Genomic DNA, 19351 nt, shown 5'->3' on the forward strand with positions numbered 1-19351 from the left:
TAAAAAAAACCTAATGCTGATTAATAGGCACCAATAGACAAATCCTTAAAATCCAAGAATCTGTGTAGCCTATATGGACTTACTTCAAACTACACATATACTTCACAAGAGTTTTTCATTTCAGGCTTTATGTTGATAAATGAAGCACGAACTACCATAAAAAAGTGACAGGACAGAATGAAATTTTAAAAAAAAGTCTTTATTATATCATAACTTAAAGAGACTACTTTTCATGTCATGTACTTGACATGTTTTGCATCTTGAAGAATCATATCAAGTACTGTTTAGATAACACGGTTATATAGGTCACATAGATTGGGGTGAACAATATATATCATAATATCAGTCATGAACTCCATGATATTGTCATCTTATTGTTAGTCCTATAAATCCACAGCCTAAGTCTGAATGTGACGAAATGATGAAGAAATGTCAGTGGGTTATTAGATATAGGAAGATGTGGTGTGAGTGCCAATGAGACACTCTTCATCCAAATAACAATTTAAAAAAAAAAGTAAACCATTATAGGTCAATGTACGGCCTTCAACACAGAGCCTTGGCTAACACCGAACAACAAGCTATAAAGGTATCTAGTTTTAATGAAAGAAATTCTAACCATAAATTAGTGCCTCATTTTACTATACCCCTAAATTCAACCTTTTAAGCAACAAAATCAAATGAAAAACCACTGTGTACTGTATTGCTTTAACTAAATACCAAACAAGAGATTCAATATAAAGCAGAAACAAGTCACTTCATAATTCAACATAGCACCAAAAACTTATACACTGCATGTTTTCCATGTCTGGGTCTTTATAATTGATTATACTGTATGGGTTTTTTCTCATTGTTAAAGGCTGTACATGTATGGTTGCCTATACTTGCTTATATCCACTTCATTTGAACTTTGATGGAAAGTTGTTTCTTTGGCAATCATACCACATCTCCTTATTCCTATACCACATAAAAGGTTAATAAATAATTAATTACTAGAAAGAAGTTACCTTTAAAAGTCTTAAAATCCTCTTTCACAATTGAATGCCGGTATAAAAATATAAAATTCACAAATTGTTCCGATAAATCCCCCAACAACTAAGCAGAGGTAAGTTTTTCTACCTAATGTCCAATTCAAGACACCTTGATGGACCAAACTTGACATTTTAGATTTATCATATCTTACAACTTTATGTATTTGACAAGCAGAAATGAAATATGACATTAATAGTCATAATAAAATCCTACTAATTACAAAGTTATTACAATTAGTGAATAAAGGAACAAAAGGACCTTAATTAAAAGATTTAGTTAGTAACAGCACAAACCATTTTCTGTACACTGATTTTCATGGAATTGCAAATTGAGACAAAAAATACTTTGGAAGACTGTTGGGGGCTGTATGGCGATCTACTGTTAATAACTTCTATGTTATTTAATCTCTGGTGGGAGTTGACTCAATGGCAATCTTACCATACTTTTTCATTTTTATATACAAATGTATTATCAAAATTTGCTTCAGGTGACAACAATGTTAATCAGGTCACTTTACTAATTAATTTTTTACAGATATCTAAAGCCTGTGTATATTATGGAAAATAATCGACAAAAAGGTCTTTCCCATAGCTTAATTATGGACTTTAATCAGCTCAAACTCTAGAAAGTATCTCCATCAGGCCAAAAATTGAAGAGAAATTCCTGAATGTTTATTACAAGGGTACATTCACCTCCCGTCAGGGTCATGAACTTGTAATAAAACTGGAAATCTAGAGACCCAAGTTCAAGGACCAAAATAAAAATAACATTTGTTTATATAATCTCCACCCTTTGTTAAGAAATAACCAATTATAAAAGCAGATTTTCAGTACAGTTCTGCAGTAGATGCAGATGATAATTGCTTTACAAGAATGTTGACATTTACTCAGGTAATTGCTACTCTGCATCTTTCTTCCTAAAAAATTGATTAGACAATAAATAACACTTTCTTTATTGGAAAGTTATTGATTGAAAGCTTCATTTTAACTATAGATTAAAAAACATCGCTATGAAGAGACAACAAAACAATTTTATTCCGTGATAGAAAGTTCTGTCAGCTCAGCGAAAATAAAAAATGTCCTGAAATAGTTCCATAGATTGACAGTCGTGTATACTGCTGTGTTCAACTATTGACCTGAAACTTATAATTTGCTTCTGATGCTGTCAGTATTTTCACACTTAAATGTCATATAGGAGAAAAAGGAAACAGACTATCACAGTTAACAACTGAATGAAAAGAGGTGACAGAAGATCAATCTATCTGTACTTATTCCAAGAACAATGAAAAACCGTTGAAAGTTTTGTCCTAGAGTGTTTTTCTTGCACTTAAGATGCTGTATAAGCTACTTAAAAAAAAACTAGATGTGTCAAAGCGACACGAATTGCCCCGTCCCAAAAAGTTGAAAAATTTGCAATTTCAGTAACACATGTGGACACAAACATGATGGTAGTCTCACATTGATATGTTCATAATTTTAAATTAACTGTTAACAAAACTCAGCTCAAAATGTGGAGGCCTATAGAAAAAGAGTCTGCATAACTGTTAACAAAACTCAACTCAAAATGTGTAGGCCTATAGAAAAAAGTCTACTTAACTGTGATTTTCAACAATTTTCGAAGTTGTAAACCCTTAATTTTGGCAAAAATTAATGGAAAGGAACACAACTTAAACTTGATCTGTAACTCATCATGGTTAACTCACAAACCAAAAATCATCCCAATATCTGAAGGCGTTTAGAAAAAAACTCTGTATAATGGTTTGTTGCGGAATGACGGAATGACGGAATTTCAGAATTTTGGACAAGGGTAAAACTATATGGCACCGACAACTTTGTTGCGGGGGCCATAACAGTCTGCACCAAAAACTTTTTCAACTAATAGTCCAAAGACCAATATTCTGACATTTTTCTTATTTGGCCAAAGTTTTGCAAAAACTTACTAGTCCGAATGAAATTTTACTAGTCTGGGGCATCGGACTAGTGGCTAACCGTGCAGACTGCCATAAAAATTGACAAAAACCATCATCTAAGTGATATGTAAAAAACTTTTAACCACTGTAAAACTGAAAAATTTGTTTGAAAATGTGAAATAATCAGGATAATAGACTTAAATATAAAAGGTTATAATTATAAGGACAAATGAAAATACATCAACAAATTTTTATATCCGAACAGAACACTCTGTCTGGTAGAAGTTATTCTTTACTTATCATTTTAGTAAACAATTATGAAAAGCAGTATGCTATCAACATATCTAAGGGACCAATAAGGACTCTTATCCTATTTTGTACTTTGGACCTAGTCCTACTGATTTTTAAATCTGTTATATCGATAGAAGATAAAGAACAAGATTTTCAAGCTTGGTCATGTTGGGTTTTAAAAGTTTTCTGATAAAAAACATTTTTCTGCAAACTTCCTTATCCGGAAACTTGTCATAAATTTTGTCCTTAACCATTAAAACAAATATACTTTTCAAAAAAATACTAATAGAAAATCGTTAATTCTTAATCAAAATAAATGTTCAGCTTTAGTGATCTTTACATAGATATAAATTCATTTAATAACATTATGTAAGAGATATTGAAATCAATTTTAGAGAATTAAAATTCCTCGAAGATATCATTATGTAATCATTGAAAACATATTCAAAGTTACTTCTAATGGAAACCATGTACATGAATATAATTGAGCATGATTTAAAGTCTTTGTAGGATTGCCAAATGACATCTTAGTTAAAATACTGTTGATCCAATTATTTTAATGGGTACCAATTTTCTTGGATTGCAGAAAACTTTTTTTGTTGGTATTTACTTTTCTGGTTTTGCCAAAGAAGACATTATTCCCTCAGTTAAAGGAAATTTGCAATACTTTGAACATTTAAATTGCTGGAACCCAGGAAAATTCGTTAAAAAATGATATCCAACAAATATCAAAGAATCTATAGCAAATGAAAAAGTATCTGGCTTTAGTGACCATCAGAACAAATGCATGCAAAAAAATGAGGATGTACTTCCATTTTATATTTGAAAATATGGGAGCAAGGCAAAAATACAGATTACAGCATATCATTTTTTTCAATAAGTGATATTAATGCAACTTTGATCAATTGAAGTCATACCTTAGTAGCAAATATTTCTAAAGTCTCTTTGTACTCTCAAAACTTACTGATCGAAGCACTTTTTAAATATAACACTGCAGTCTGGTAACAATACCAGTCATGTGGAAATTAAACTCTTTATCCTTTTTTTTAAATTCAACTTTACAATACAAGAACCTTCTAAATTCCAAAACTATAATTCATGTGTTTAAGTCAAATGTACATTGAACTCTAAGCTTATTTGTGTAAACTTGAGTAGTAAGTCTACTAACCATGGTAGTATATGGTATTAACAGTAATCCCTTCTGAAATAATTATCAAGGCATGATTAAACATGATTACAAATTTTAAGCTTCTTAGGAAATCTTTTCGAAGATTTTAGGACATATAAGTCACTTACATAAGGTAATAACTACCATGTATCACATAAGTACAGTGTACTGAGTAGATTATTTAGTCCCGATGGCTTTGACTCACTCATTATGCTTAGCCACATGCCAACTAGGAAAATCTTAAAAGTGCAAATAGACCTATGTACACAATTTTACTACACAGGCAGATAGAAACTATAAAAACTTTCATAGAATGAGCATAAAGTCTATCACTACATAAAGACTGGACCAGGAAAATAGGTTTGAATTTTGGCAAAGTTCTTGCTGGTCACTTTATTTTTCAAAGATGAAAAACCAAGGAAGTGAAAGTTTTAACGCTGCCACATATTTATATGACATCCCATATTGATCTTGAATAGACCTGACCTCATCATTATTTTGGAATCTGCAACACTTAACTGAGGATTTTGCAACACTTGAACTATTGACATCATACAACATTCACTTTTGCAATGTTGTATTTGATATTTTCTCTTATGACCTCAAAATTTTATCGGATCGTTTCTGATTGCCAGGAGAGGCCACCAAATAGAGAAAATATGCATTTATCTGTTCTTTTGTCAATTTAGAATAAGATGTTGATGCCAGATGTTCATGTGTTTCTTCAATTCATTCATAATATCTCCATGTTTGTATTGTTTATATAAATTTCAATATACATGTGCAGATAACAGGATATAACTGTTATGTAAGAAAACGTTAAAAGTACATGTTTCTCAGAGACAAAACTTGTTTTAACCGTGACGTCTCCATTTCTACAAGTTCACAAAAAACTTTTCCATGTCAACATTGTTAAATTATACTTTTGTCACTTTCTATACTTTAATTAACAACAAACATACACAAGAAACCATGTTTCATTGTCTTGTCAGACACAAATTCTTCGCCTAGTTCAATAACCTAGGTATGACGCAACAAGAGACAAAGGACAACTTCTCACAAATCCAGCTTAAAGTGAATTTCCTGCAGAACACCATTTCTCATATATGGTACATAGGGTCACAAATAAAGTAATGCATTCTCTGACTACAAGATCAAAGATTATTTTCCCTCCCTCTTTTTAATTATTTTATAACGCAGTCATAGTAGACTATTAGTTAATGCCTCTCAAAGGTTGAGCAGTTCCTAACTTTAGTTTTTAACAGTGTAGTCATAGTATTTAATGCCTTTCAAATGTTGTACAGTTCCTAAATTTTGATGGAGAATTCAAATCTTTGACTACATGACGACCAATTCTTTGATAGACTTGAAAAGTTTATCATTGTTAGTGTAATGGCAGAGTATATCTTCAGTGGGGCGACACTACTTAAATCATGAACAACTATTACATGAACCTAAAGTTCTGTAAGTCTTCAAGACAATAGACTGGTGCTGTACACTTCAAACTACCATTGGTAGAAGTTGTGTTCTGATCTTCTGAAGTCCAGAAGTTTGAATGTAAGAAAATTTATTAGTCAGCCGTGTGAAGAAAGATATGTTACTGAAGATCAAGAAAATAACTTTTGGACCGTAAAAAAGTTTACATAGATATTTATCTAGTTTCACTTGATATTCATTCAAAAGGTTTCATAGAAAGTTTTCAATAGCATATGAATGCATGTACAATGTATGCAATTGGTATTGGGACACTTACTAATTGCAGAACTGCCTTCCACTAGAATTATTTGAAATCAAAAGACTTAAAACACCTGAATACATACAAATGTACAGCCTTGTAATTAGGATCATAATTAGTAAAACTGCATATATTTATAACTTATTTTGAAGGTTAAATGCTAAAAATGTAATTACTCGAGTTAAAATTTTATAATATAGGCCAGGCAGTACATGGTTGGTAAAATGTATGAGGCCAGCTGAAGGACTTTCCAATTAGTGTGAATATTTTAAAGAAAATCCAATAGGAATCATTTTAAAAAATGAAGGCTTAATCCATTAAAAAAATAATTTATTATATCCTTCAAAAAACTGCTGGCCCAAGTAAGACCTTCTGTGTTAAAGTTGTGAACAATTAAATAAATTTTGATTATATAAGGAAACATTTCTTTAACATTAAGATTACAGCTTACCGCTTTCCTAAAAAAAACTTTAGTCACTGAAACTACTACAAGCTATGTTGAACTATGCACACACAGCTTTTAAAATAAATCTTTGCATAAACATGTTTATTTTTGTACAATATAAGTTCACAATTCGATGCCAATCTTCTTATTTCAGATGATTAAATGCCTTATTTGATAATTAAATTGTTTAGTTATAATGAGATTTCTGCAGCTTATTCTGCAGAAAAAATAAAAATCCAAATTAAATAACTATATTAGTTTTTATACATAATGCATTTCTTATGGTATTTTAGGTCAGAATATAATCACTTATATCTTGATCTCATATCGTGATCATATATATGGTAATGTTGGAATGTTTTGATCTTTTTAAAATCATATGTTTTATAACTTCACGAGTATGAACATCTTCATAAGGCTATTATACGTAAGAAATTTAAATTTTTTAAAAATATATGACACAGAAAAAAGGAAAGATAACACTTGAACAAAGATCAGAGTTATCAGATTTTTTCATATTTACGTCACCGTAATCGTAAAGACCTACTACAAATGTAAAGTTTAAAAGTGTTCACAATACGTTATAATAATTGATGCACTTAAACTATAAAAACTATTTAATAGTCAAATGAATGCCACATTCAATTACTTATAATCAAAACTTAAGTCACAGTCCTTGTCGAGAAAATGAGTTATTTAAATATATCAATAGATATTGTCAGCCCGACAGAAATATTTGCATACAGTAATGAATGTCAAATTCCCCTGGACTGATAAAAAATTCTGCTGATACAACTGAACCCATGTCATAGTATGAACTGTATTAGGAAACCTAACGGTGAATGTATACCAAGTTATGAATACAAAACAAACAAGCATTCACTTTCAAATCAAATGGTTTTGTGTAAAATCAATGCACTTGATTAATGTGGTTACGATAGATAATTGTATAGAGATCTATTTACAGTAACTGTAGAAGTTATACTATTTGAAAAATATAAGAAGGTTCAGTTTATTAATCTTTAAAACTGCAGTCGGCACTGTAAGCCCCTAGTCTGAGGCCCATTATCTTCAGAACTGCAGTCTGTACTGTTAGCCATTAGTCTGAGGCCCTTTATCTTCAGAACTGCAGTCTGCACTGTTAGCTGTTAGTCTAAGGCCCTTAATCTTCAGAACTACCGTCTGCACTGTTAGCCATTAGTCTGAGGCCCTTAATCTTCAGAACTACAGTCTGCACTGTTAGCCATTAGTCTAAGGCCCTTAATCTTCAGAACTACAGTCTGCACTGTTAGCCATTAGTCTAAGGCCCTTAATCTTCAGAACTACAGTCTACACTGTAAGCCACTAGTCTAAGGCCCTTAATCTTCAGAACTACCGTCTGCACTGTTAGCCATTAGTCTGAGGCCCTTAATCTTCAGAACTACAGTCTGCACTGTTAGCCATTAGTCTGGGGCCCTTAATTTTTAAGACTGCAGTCTGCACTGTTAGCTGTTACTCTGAGGCCCTTAATCTTCAGAACTGCAGTCTGCACGGTTAGCCACTAGTCTGAGGCCCTTAATCTTCAGAACTGCAGTCGTCACTGTAAGCCACTAGTCTAAGGCCCTTAATCTTCAGAACTGCAGTCTGCAAGGTTAGCCACTAGTCTGTGGCCCTTAATCTTCAGAACTGCAGTCTGCAGGGTTAGCCACTAGTCTGATGCCCCAGATTAATAAAACTTTGTTTGGACAAGTAAGTATTTTCGAAATTGTGTTTAGACACATAAGAAAATTTTCAGAATATTGGTCTTTGGACTAATAGTTGGAAAAGATTTTGGTGCAAACTGAACAATGACATGAATCACCAAAAAATACTGGACAGTGCATGTACATGTACATGTACATTACAACAGACAATATCAACCACAGAAACCTGCCCAATTATTTCGAATGAATTTTGAATACTAATATATATTATGACACACATCAAATAACATGTACATGTATATATTACAATAAAAAAATCAAAATACATACAAATTGATACTATAACATGTGCATACAATGAAAATAGAAAACAAGAGAGTTCACTCTTTTAATTGGTGAATCATTTCCTATACATGTACAATGTTTTTAACAAAGATATAAAAACATCATTGTTACAAATGTTATTGGTTTTTTTTACTATCAACCCTTTATTCAATCTTGAGTTGAAAATAATATCCTTTTACTTACATGTACTGATCAACTTCCCCTACGTCTGTTAACCAGGATGCAAGAAAAGGCATGTATTGTGGGGGCTGTAAATTTGTACATTTAAAATATTGACATAATCAATATCATGCGTATGTTTACTATTAGACTTTTTCATGATTAATATTTAGAAAACACAAAAGGCAACTCAAAACTTGCACTGAGGAGAGTTTTTGCTCTGTATTGAAGGTCGCACTGTGACTTTGTGATGAAGAACAGCAACAAAAAATCTGTTCCATTGCTATTTGACTTTTTGCTGTTTATGAACTGATTTTGTGGCATGAATTCTTTTTTTTTTTTTTAATAAAGCCAACAATGAAATCACGGCAACGAATTCTCAACTATATTAAACTTCATTCTTTTGACCAGGAGTGATGATCAACACAAAGAAACCTAGAAAATATGAAAATAATCTCGACTTTTGTATACTTACTGCTCTTTTAAATCTTTAAATCCCAAAAGTCCTAACTGTAGGCTATTTTGCTAAATTTCTTTACTTTTGATTATCCAAAATTTCTTTGTGATGAGTTGGCCAATGTCTGTATTAACTAGGTCCTTGTCTACGAAAGACATAAAAGTACATCCTTACTAATTATAACATGCATACATAAATTAAAAATAAGCCTGATGCACATTTAAGGTATAAACATGATGCACATTTTAGGTATAAACACGTAATTTTCAGCAATTTGCTTTGAAGATGCTTTTCAACACTGTATTTATTTTATCTATAACAAAATCTTACCAAAACAGGTAATAATATTATTTTACCAGTAGCCTCTGGATATACATTTAACTTTTAATTTGTAAAAAATCATTGAAGTGAAAGAAAAGACATAAAATATTGAGATAAAGCATAAATATTATTTTTAGATGAAATTTCAGAGATTCACTACATGTACCTACAACCAACTCTACCTACCTTCTTATAAATACTGCGAGTTAGGGTATGCCATTATGTAAAGTACTTGGATTAGTTCAGTTCTGCAATCTGAAAAAGAATTTTTAAACGGTTATTCACCATAGCAGAATAAAAGATAGATTAACATAAACTAATCTGAATTAACACAGGTAGAATTATGTATAATCATCTACCATAATCTGTATTCAAATGTATTAAAAGTTTGTGCTATAGCTTGATTAACTTTATCGTCCCAGGGCCGACAGAGCTCATAGCATTAACTTGTAAGGACATGGTCAAGGTCTTCTACGGCTCTAAGCCAATTCCTCAATAAATCAATACTACCCAACAGTTTATTCAATGTATCTATCCATAAAGAGAGAGAGATCTATGTATGATAAAGACTAAATTAAAGGTCTCTAGATTGATAGGTTTAAGATTAAGGCATCTTCTATTATACAATATGGTTATTAAAATTACTGAAACATATTTAATAATTACAAACGAAAGTGAACCAACGCCTGGTGAGTCTGTAGTACGGTAGAGTCCATAAAGTGGATACCCGAGGGTATGCAGGGTCGTTATGATAAAAACATAAACTGTAGAGAGTCTTATAACAACAACACTTTAGGGACTGCTGCAGAAAATTTATTGATCGACATGTTTCGGTGCCTAGGGCACCGTCATCAGGATAAAAACAATACATAAAATCATGTTGAAGTAAAAAATCGGGTTGTTAAAATTTAAACGTCACAATGTTACAATGGTAAGTAACGTTACTAATAGCAACGTACTGAAAGTGAAAGTGAAAGTTCATTGTTAAAATTATTCTGCCAACATGTGTTTGTCCTCTTGCATCGTGGAAAGAATAATACAATAAGTTGTCAGGCTGTGTATATACTTTGTCCTTTACTTTCGGCGACCAAAACATTTTACAGCATTCCTGACGCGATTGGAAGCAGTACCTCTGGCCAAGGGAAGCCAGTCGAAATGGTACGGAATTGCTGATAAAATGTCGTCTATTTTGGGGAAGAAAGTTAACAGAACATTCAGACCACACAACCTATACAGTATATACACAGCCTGACAACTTATTGTATTATTCTTTCCACGATGCAAGAGGACAAACACATGTTGGCAGAATAATTTTAACAAACATTTTCACAACAAAAACATTTTATTTTTAATTTCTTTTTATAGTTTATTTACATACTTCCAATGAACTTTCACTTTCACTTTCAGTACGTTGCTATTAGTAACGTTACTTACCATTGTAACATTGTGACGTTTAAATTTTAACAACCCGATTTTTTACTTCAACATGATTTTATGTATTGTTTTTATCCTGATGACGGTGCCCTAGGCACCGAAACATGTCGATCAATAAATTTTCTGCAGCAGTCCCTAAAGTGTTGTTGTTATAAGACTCTCTACAGTTTATGTTTTTATCATAACGACCCTGCATACCCTCGGGTATCCACTTTATGGACTCTACCGTACTACAGACTCACCAGGCGTTGGTTCACTTTCGTTTGTAATTGATTTTATTTTTTTATCGTGAACCCCTGCATTCCTTTTAAGGAACCGCCGTTGCAACCAGCGCTAATCATACTAGCCATTCGCACAGAGTAAACAAAGTTATATTTTATTGAGGCACCCACAGGAACCTTCCGAGAATGCTGCCATCAACCACAAGAAAAGAAATCGATAATTACGGACCATCTTAACCCAAAACGAGCCTTAAGGAGGAAAAGAACAGTGATAGGAAATTATTTCTCTCTAACAGAATTCATTTGAAATTAAATGCACCCGATTTCGTATTCTTCAAATTCAATCTGATGCTCCCGAAAATATGTTAATCAAACATACATTTGTACAACCCTCGAGATACAACAACTTTTACAGATTACTGGCCATACCCGATAGTTTGATGAACGAACACATAGTTAAAATTCCACATAGACTAGTGATATTTATACTTTGTCCTTTACTTTCGGCGACCAAAACATTTTACAGCATTCCTGACGCGATTGGAAGCAGTACCTCTGGCCAAGGGAAGCCAGTCGAAATGGTACGGAATTGCTGATAAAATGTCGTCTATTTTGGGGAAGAAAGTTAACAGAACATTCAGACCACACAACCTATACAGTATATACACAGCCTGACAACTTATTGTATTATTCTTTCCACGATGCAAGAGGACAAACACATGTTGGCAGAATAATTTTAACAAACATTTTCACAACAAAAACATTTTATTTTTAATTTCTTTTTATAGTTTATTTACATACTTCCAATGAACTTTCACTTTCACTTTCAGTACGTTGCTATTAGTAACGTTACTTACCATTGTAACATTGTGACGTTTAAATTTTAACAACCCGATTTTTTACTTCAACATGATTTTATGTATTGTTTTTATCCTGATGACGGTGCCCTAGGCACCGAAACATGTCGATCAATAAATTTTCTGCAGCAGTCCCTAAAGTGTTGTTGTTATAAGACTCTCTACATATTTAATAATTAATTAACAGTTTTGAACATATAAAGGCGTCAAGAATAATATTTCTTTTACCAAATTAATGATTTTTTTTTTAAGTAAAATCAGTCGGTAGATCTTTATTCTTATTTTAAAGTTCTAAGTGCATGAGAATTCTAAAAGAATACATTTTAAAAAGGCCTTTTTTAACCATATTTTAACCTGTTTAGAATGTTAGACATCATTATATTAATGCTGACTTGACAACATCAAGCTGAATAATTTACTAAGCATATGGTTTTCATACTTTTACAGCTACATGTATAGTATAATTTTTAGATATAAACTTTCAAACTTTTTAGATAAATATTACATGTACTTTATACTCAATATCTTCACTTTGCTAAAGAGGTTTTATTAAGTGCAAACATGTATGGATTTTGTGTCCTGAATCAATTTACTAAATACATGTACTATCTTTTCCTTAATTTAATAATTTTTCAATATTTTGCCGAGGTAATCATTAAAACTTCTATGTTATCAAATTTTGAAATAACATCCTGTTCTTTTGAAGCATACATATGCATGTTCTAACATAATAATTAAATTAGAAATTCCTTAATATTAAAAATATACATTGTATTGTCCTAGGATCAAAAGTTTCTGGTTATTGAGGTTAGAAGAAACCAAAGTATTGTCTATAGGCTTATTATACTTGACCAAATGACTAAAAATTGACATTTTTCAATTGTCCAAATCATGTGTAATTGTCTTGTTAAAAAAAGATTTTGGACCAGTTAATAAGAATGGTCAACTTTGATTTTCTCAAAGCCATGGACACCACTGGGGAAATTTTATGGGTGTCAAATGCAGACCAAAAACTGCTGGCCCTACACTACATGCTTATTTTTCATTCAATTTCTGTTGGGCAATATTTAGTTTTAGCATCTGTTCTTTCTTCTTTTTTTTTTTTTTAGTATTAGGTTGTCTACCCTTTTTACATCCCCCAGGGCATCTTATTCTTAAGAATTTTTTTATACATTGATATATGAACCTTTAAAATGTTCCACCAATAAAAGATGTCAAATACAAAAGTTAAATTAAACCCTATATTCATTTTAATTTTCTACTTTAAAATGTAGAATTTTGTGGATCCTACTATATATCCTTATTGCTAATCATAACTGTACAAATTTTGAGAAAATCTGTCAACGTGTACCTTTCTGAAGATATCAAATTGCAAGCCTTACCCATACATTGGGGTCTCATTTTTATATCCTAGAATAGGCAAACTGTAGCTAAAATATTTCAAGACAAATTCCTTCAAATTAATTTTATATCAATTGGACCTACATGTACAAATCCTTAAGTTTTACCTACTGACCCCAATGAAAACTTGAAATAAAGTTTTCCTACAACATTCAGTGGCCAAAGTCCACACAAAATGCAAATGGTTTAGGTTGATAATCAGTTATGTCAATACATGTAGGTCAATGTACTCTGTAAATGTACTCCACAATCACGCCAAGGTGTTATCTTAAATTTTACCAGATTATCATCATAAGAAAAAATTCATGAATTCATTAGAAATAGGGACCAAAATTAAAACCAGTCTAAAAATCTTATTTACCCTCAATCAACAGTTGATACGGCTAGGTTCCAGTGACAATGGCGGTAAACCTACGTTTTCAACAAGAGTGGTCCGGAGAGTGAAAAACATACATCCGTTAAGATCAACTTTTTCTTTCAGTACATAAAACCCATGCAAATTAGACCATGAAATGGAATCATGTAGGAGAATAAAAATCAGGCCAGACTGAAATTGATGTTCTATTAGTCCCAAAACTAGAACACAACTTAGTGCACAAAGACTAAAAGTTTTATGAGGCCATTTAAAAAAGTGCCTTCATCTGACAAATTTAATGGTCTCCTTCTGCAACTGGATATGGACTGATGTCATTCGTGTCCTAAATCTATATCAACATCGTCAAAACAAGCCTTATCATGCTTATTGACCCTATGGCTATGAAATGTTATTCAGTTTTATTAGTGGTCAGTACTATGGTCAGGTGATAACATTAATGTCCATCATAATAATTATTTTGAACTATTTGAACTAGTGTAGATAACTGTTAACACCATAACAAGTAATATTCAAAGCTCTGTGATTTATTGTATACTATGGTTTTTAAATAAAATGTGACCCAAACAGAGTGTGTAGGGGAATTTTAGACTAGTTTAATTAAAAATTCAAAGACAATTTGAAAAAAAAGGTCCTGGTGTGGAATAATTTCAGGGAAATATGTGACCTACTCCTTGTTACTAAATACATGCATTACAATTACTGTATGCAGTTTGGATATAGTGCAGTTTGGCTAAGGTTCCGAGACATTTTGATAAAATAAAAACTGATGTGGAATAATTTCAGGGAAACTATGCCTTACATCTTTAATAATCCAGTAATTTTTATTTAATTTGGCCTTATATAATTACACATATGTACTACAATATATAAAATCATGCTCGACCCATGTGTCTTTCTAACCACAATCATATTTCCCATCTCTTCCATGGTCATGATGGTTGCTCATCCAATAAAAAATCATCATATATTAAAACAAGAAGCTGTCATACAAACAGTCAACCTTTGTTTAAATACAAATTGTCTTAGTTAAAATCTGTCACAGGTCCATTTAAATACCCCAATAGTCAAAATCGTAAATACAATATGTCTCAATACTAAATTAACTATAAGCTATTGTAGATTATATCGTTGCACAGTTATTTAATTGTCACTGGATATACCATTGTAATTTTTTTGAACATGCTCAAGATAGTTTAACAAATTAGTAAATGCATGGTTGTGATCATATGGGACACTTTGAATAGGGTCACTAAGACTTGATTAATTGCATTTCAGCATGGACATGTAGTAGGCTAGCAACCCTTATAATTAAAATGACAAAAAATAAAGCATTTTTAGTGTCATCCTTCAGTTCTGATTAATTTACTTTTAAAAATTCCCTTTTAAGAGCAATAGTTTTTAATTTATATCATTACATTATATTAATTAAAAATTTACAAATCCATTTACAGTAACGGATCAAAAATTATCTGAATCCGAGAAAAAAAAAAAAGCGTGCTTGCACTACCCTGAATATCACATCTGGGTAGCAAGTCTCCTTATAGATTTTTAGTCATCATGGTCATACTGTGACCAAGGGAAGTTATCATGAACAGTGATATTGTTGGCTTTTTTCAAAACTACCTCTACCCTTTTTTTGGGGGGGAAAATATGCGTCATTTTTATCAAATTGGGAAATTTATAACAAACTATGAATCTGACCGGAACTTAAATTTGCAGACCCCTTTCAAGAACCCTCATTTGAAATAAAGACCCCTTATTGTCAGTGATAATACACAAATAGACCCTAAAATTTGCATATATGGTCCTTTTAGGCATGAAAAATGTGTAAATGAGTGTTTTTCAGTTTGTATTCATGCATAATTACTACTGAGACTGCTCTGTTTGGGAAAAAAGTTGTCTTTTTGGGAATAATTTTAAGCCATTTTTTTTACAAATTGGGATTCTTCTCCAGGGGAAAAAGCCTTTATTCTCCACTAATTTAAGGCAAACAATATCACTGATGAAACAGAAGTATACAATGTACATGTAATTTATCATCCCTTCATAAATTTTACAGACACCATCAAGAGTTAATTTCCAAAATACAATTGGTACTTTTGATTAATTGATTGATAATTGCTTATTCTAACCAATTCAGTGGTTGTCGTTTGTTGCTGTGTTACATATTTGTTTTCATTCATTTTTTTTGTACGTTAGTTTTTTTGTTTGGATTGTTTTACATTTCGTTATTTGTGATTTTGGGGCCTTTTTATAGCAATTGGTATGGGCTTTGCTCAATGTTGAAGGCAGTATGGTGACCTATAGTTATTAATTTCTGTGTCATTTATTCTCTCGATGAAGTTTTCTCATTGGTTATCATACCACTTCTTTTATATACTGATATAGCATTGCAATAATATCTTGTGAGATACAATTTTTTCTGCAATCACACCACATCTCCTTTCTTATAAAAATACACACTGCATGCTGTAATAATTGTTTCATCCTCACAGCTCATGATCACAACACAAGGCAACAGGGGGACAGGATAACATATCACCCCATGGCCACAAGACACATTATTCTGAGTCCAAGCAAACCAAAATTTGGTGTGACCCAGTTGAGGCTTATGTTACTGTTAGTACATGTACATGTATAGTATAACTTGTCGTGGTGCAGAGCCAGAGAACAGCAAACAAATTATATAAATTCAAGCAAAACAATGCAACAAACAAAATTAAAGTGTATTTCATCAGAAATTATAATAACCTATACATTTTTCAGTTTTTGTACTTGAAAGATAAATGTACTTATACGTTTTATTTATGGGTTTAGGTATTTCGAAATATCACTGTCTTTCTATATCCATTGGTCAAAGTGAAACACACCTCCCCAGTTATTAAATATATACGGCCTTGACACTTCTCCGGAAACGTACAACTCTTAAAGTGACGTACTGAACCAGGTTAACGCGACAAATAAAACATTTTTTGTATAAAACAATTCAAAGAATTGTCAGAACTTGTTAACTATTCAATAATACTGTTTAAAGTCAAATTTCTGACAACATTCTTCACTTACTTATGTTGGTTTCATATTTTTTCCATTGTTGACAGAAGTCACCGGCTTTTTTAAAATTTACTTGCTTTTCTAATGAATCTCATTCCATACACCAGTGGTATAAACAAAAAGTGTAAAATCCTCTTAAAAGAACAATATAATACAAAAAGGAAATGAATTAATATACCTTTTCATTCATAAATTTGCACAGTTACTCTCCACACTTGCAGCATGCGTTCAGACGAACCACGTTGATTATTGACTTGATAGTTGAAAGGTATCCACGCATGCCTTAATTCACTTCCGGTTTGAACTTAACAGTGAAATGTGCACGTGTTCTGCAAATTATGAAATTATAAATGTATTCATTGTAAAAAAATCGATTTGTTTCAAAATCTACGAACAACTTCAAATTCCATTTGCCCAAAAGATATGTGTAACACGTCTTTAGCACGCGTTGTGTTCGTGGTCTCCACTCTATCATTGCACGTGTGCCTGTTTTGGACTATTAAAGAAAAGCGGGAAAATACGTTTCGCTAAAAAAAAAATAGACAAAATAATGTCCGAGCAGGTGGATTTGATGTTACTTTCTGTGAAATGGCTGTCAAAGTAACAAGGGTATTCTTCCGGTGCTTAAAGGGCTGCCACATCCGTCCGCAAAGTGCGTAAAGTGCGGCCTTGAAAGTCATAGTAATCATGTTGCCAACTGACTTCGGAGGTCTTCAAATTTGGGCCCAAGATTTTGAACCCCCTAAGTGAAAACCCTAAAAACCCGATGATACACATAAATTTTAAGGCCCCTTTAAACTACGGGTTTTATAAATAGGACTGAGAGCCATCGAGTGCACATAACCTCGTACCCCACCCACCCCTTGGCATTTTGAAATCATAACGGCTGGCAGGACACATTTAGTGGGAGGGGTTATGTTTTTTACTTTCTAAAAAAATATTCTGATCCCCAATTTGATGAGAGAAAAATATTACGGTCAAGCAGATGACCGAAAAAGATATTCTGAATCCAGATTTCCCCCATACCTTACAGTATAAATGTAATATTAGATAAAATATTAAACGGACGTTCCCTAAATGAACTAGATTTACACTGCAGTCTAATACATAATGGTACGGCCATGAAAGTCCAGTTGATTCCTTGAAGAAGAGGCTACCAGTCCGCAGTGACAAAAATTTTTTTTTTTATCTAAGATAGAGACTCAAAGCCCCAACAAAAGTAATAAAAATAAACACAGTCAAAAGAACTGTTAAAAAAAGAGGGGCAAAATTAAGATACCAGAGAGACATTCAAACTCATAAGTCTCCGACAATGAACTGACAACCCGGCATGTCTAAAACGGAAAAGGGCAAACAGACAAACAAAAGTACACAGTCTCATTTTAAAAACGTTTTTTTTACTGATACCCGTTAATCACCACAGTACAGTTACTTTATTTGTTTTCATTTGTATCCGATGTAACTGAACTATTCACGAGATGAACTTCGGCAAGTATTAACTTGATTACTTCAAGAAATCGAACGGAACTATGATTTTCAAACTGTGAGACAGAATTGAATACAGTAAGCAAAAGTCAGAAAAAAAATGTATAAAAGCAAATTTTTATCATAAAGGAATGAAGTCATTGGGTCCCATTGACCTGCATATGATGAACTTTGTTAGTATGGGCTCCTTTTGTTAGACTTGCATGTTGTATAAGTATATGTTTGTGTATTGGGGTTTTTTATTAATAAAAATATTCTTTTTTACATAACTCAATGTAGTCTTGGTCTTATCCATACGACATTTTACAACCATTGAACACCAGTTTATGAAGCTGCATTTTTCTATTTCCACAAGCCCAGTTAAAATATCGTAGCCTCCGCACACTTTATACACCATACATATTTCCATTAATTTTACAAAATTGGACATAAATCAATTCATTAATGTGAAAATATTACATAAGGTGTAAAATGTCTAAACCCTAAAGTGTAATTGCTCCGAGTGGAAATTGGAGAAGTTTGTTGTTGTCATTTTCAAGAGGACAGGACGAACAGGGATGGGTCCAGCCATTTTTACAAGGGGTTCCTAACCCAAGAGAAAGGGGGTTCCAACTAAATGTCCCCATACAAATGCATTGATCATCCGAAAAAGTGTGGTTCAAACAACCAGAACCCACCCCTGGATCCGCCACTGACGAGATTGTGTTCAAGTAACGACAATCATCCAGTGAAAAATATATGGGCATCTGCGACACAAATAAATGTTTTTAAAAGAGGGTGGTAAGGGTATTTGTCGTGCAACGTATTTTGACATTTTTATTTTACGTGCAGACGTGAAAAAAGGTTCGTTATTCACCGTGTTTTGTGCAATCGGTAAAAAGATCAACGTGCAAGAAATTTTTAATTGCAAATCGTTCATCGTGAAATGACAACTTCATGTCTTGATCTTCCGTGCAGAAACCCCCTTTACGCCCCTTTTAAAACT

The 19351-nt window shown here is 32.4% G+C and overlaps 1 protein-coding gene across 3 annotated transcripts in view; it reads right to left on the reverse strand.

The window, feature by feature from the left end:
* Window positions 1-17197, reverse strand: part of LOC143069128 (steroid hormone receptor ERR2-like) — a 58814-nt gene extending 41617 nt beyond the window's left edge. Inside the window, exons 1-3 of one of the 3 annotated variants that reach the window (XM_076243601.1) lie at window positions 17060-17197; window positions 9728-9796; window positions 9239-9365 (exon numbers count right to left, since the gene is read on the reverse strand). The gene's annotated coding sequence lies outside the window, so the exon portion shown is untranslated. Of the gene's footprint in view, window positions 1-4146; window positions 4308-9238; window positions 9366-9727; window positions 9797-17059 lie in introns of those variants that run through there. The other 2 variants (XM_076243603.1, XM_076243602.1) reach the window with 2 other exon arrangements.
* Window positions 17198-19351: the final 2154 nt, after the last annotated feature.

Source organism: Mytilus galloprovincialis, chromosome 3 (assembly GCF_965363235.1).
Source record: "Mytilus galloprovincialis chromosome 3, xbMytGall1.hap1.1, whole genome shotgun sequence".
In the NCBI taxonomy this organism is placed as follows: domain Eukaryota; kingdom Metazoa; phylum Mollusca; class Bivalvia; order Mytilida; family Mytilidae; genus Mytilus; species Mytilus galloprovincialis.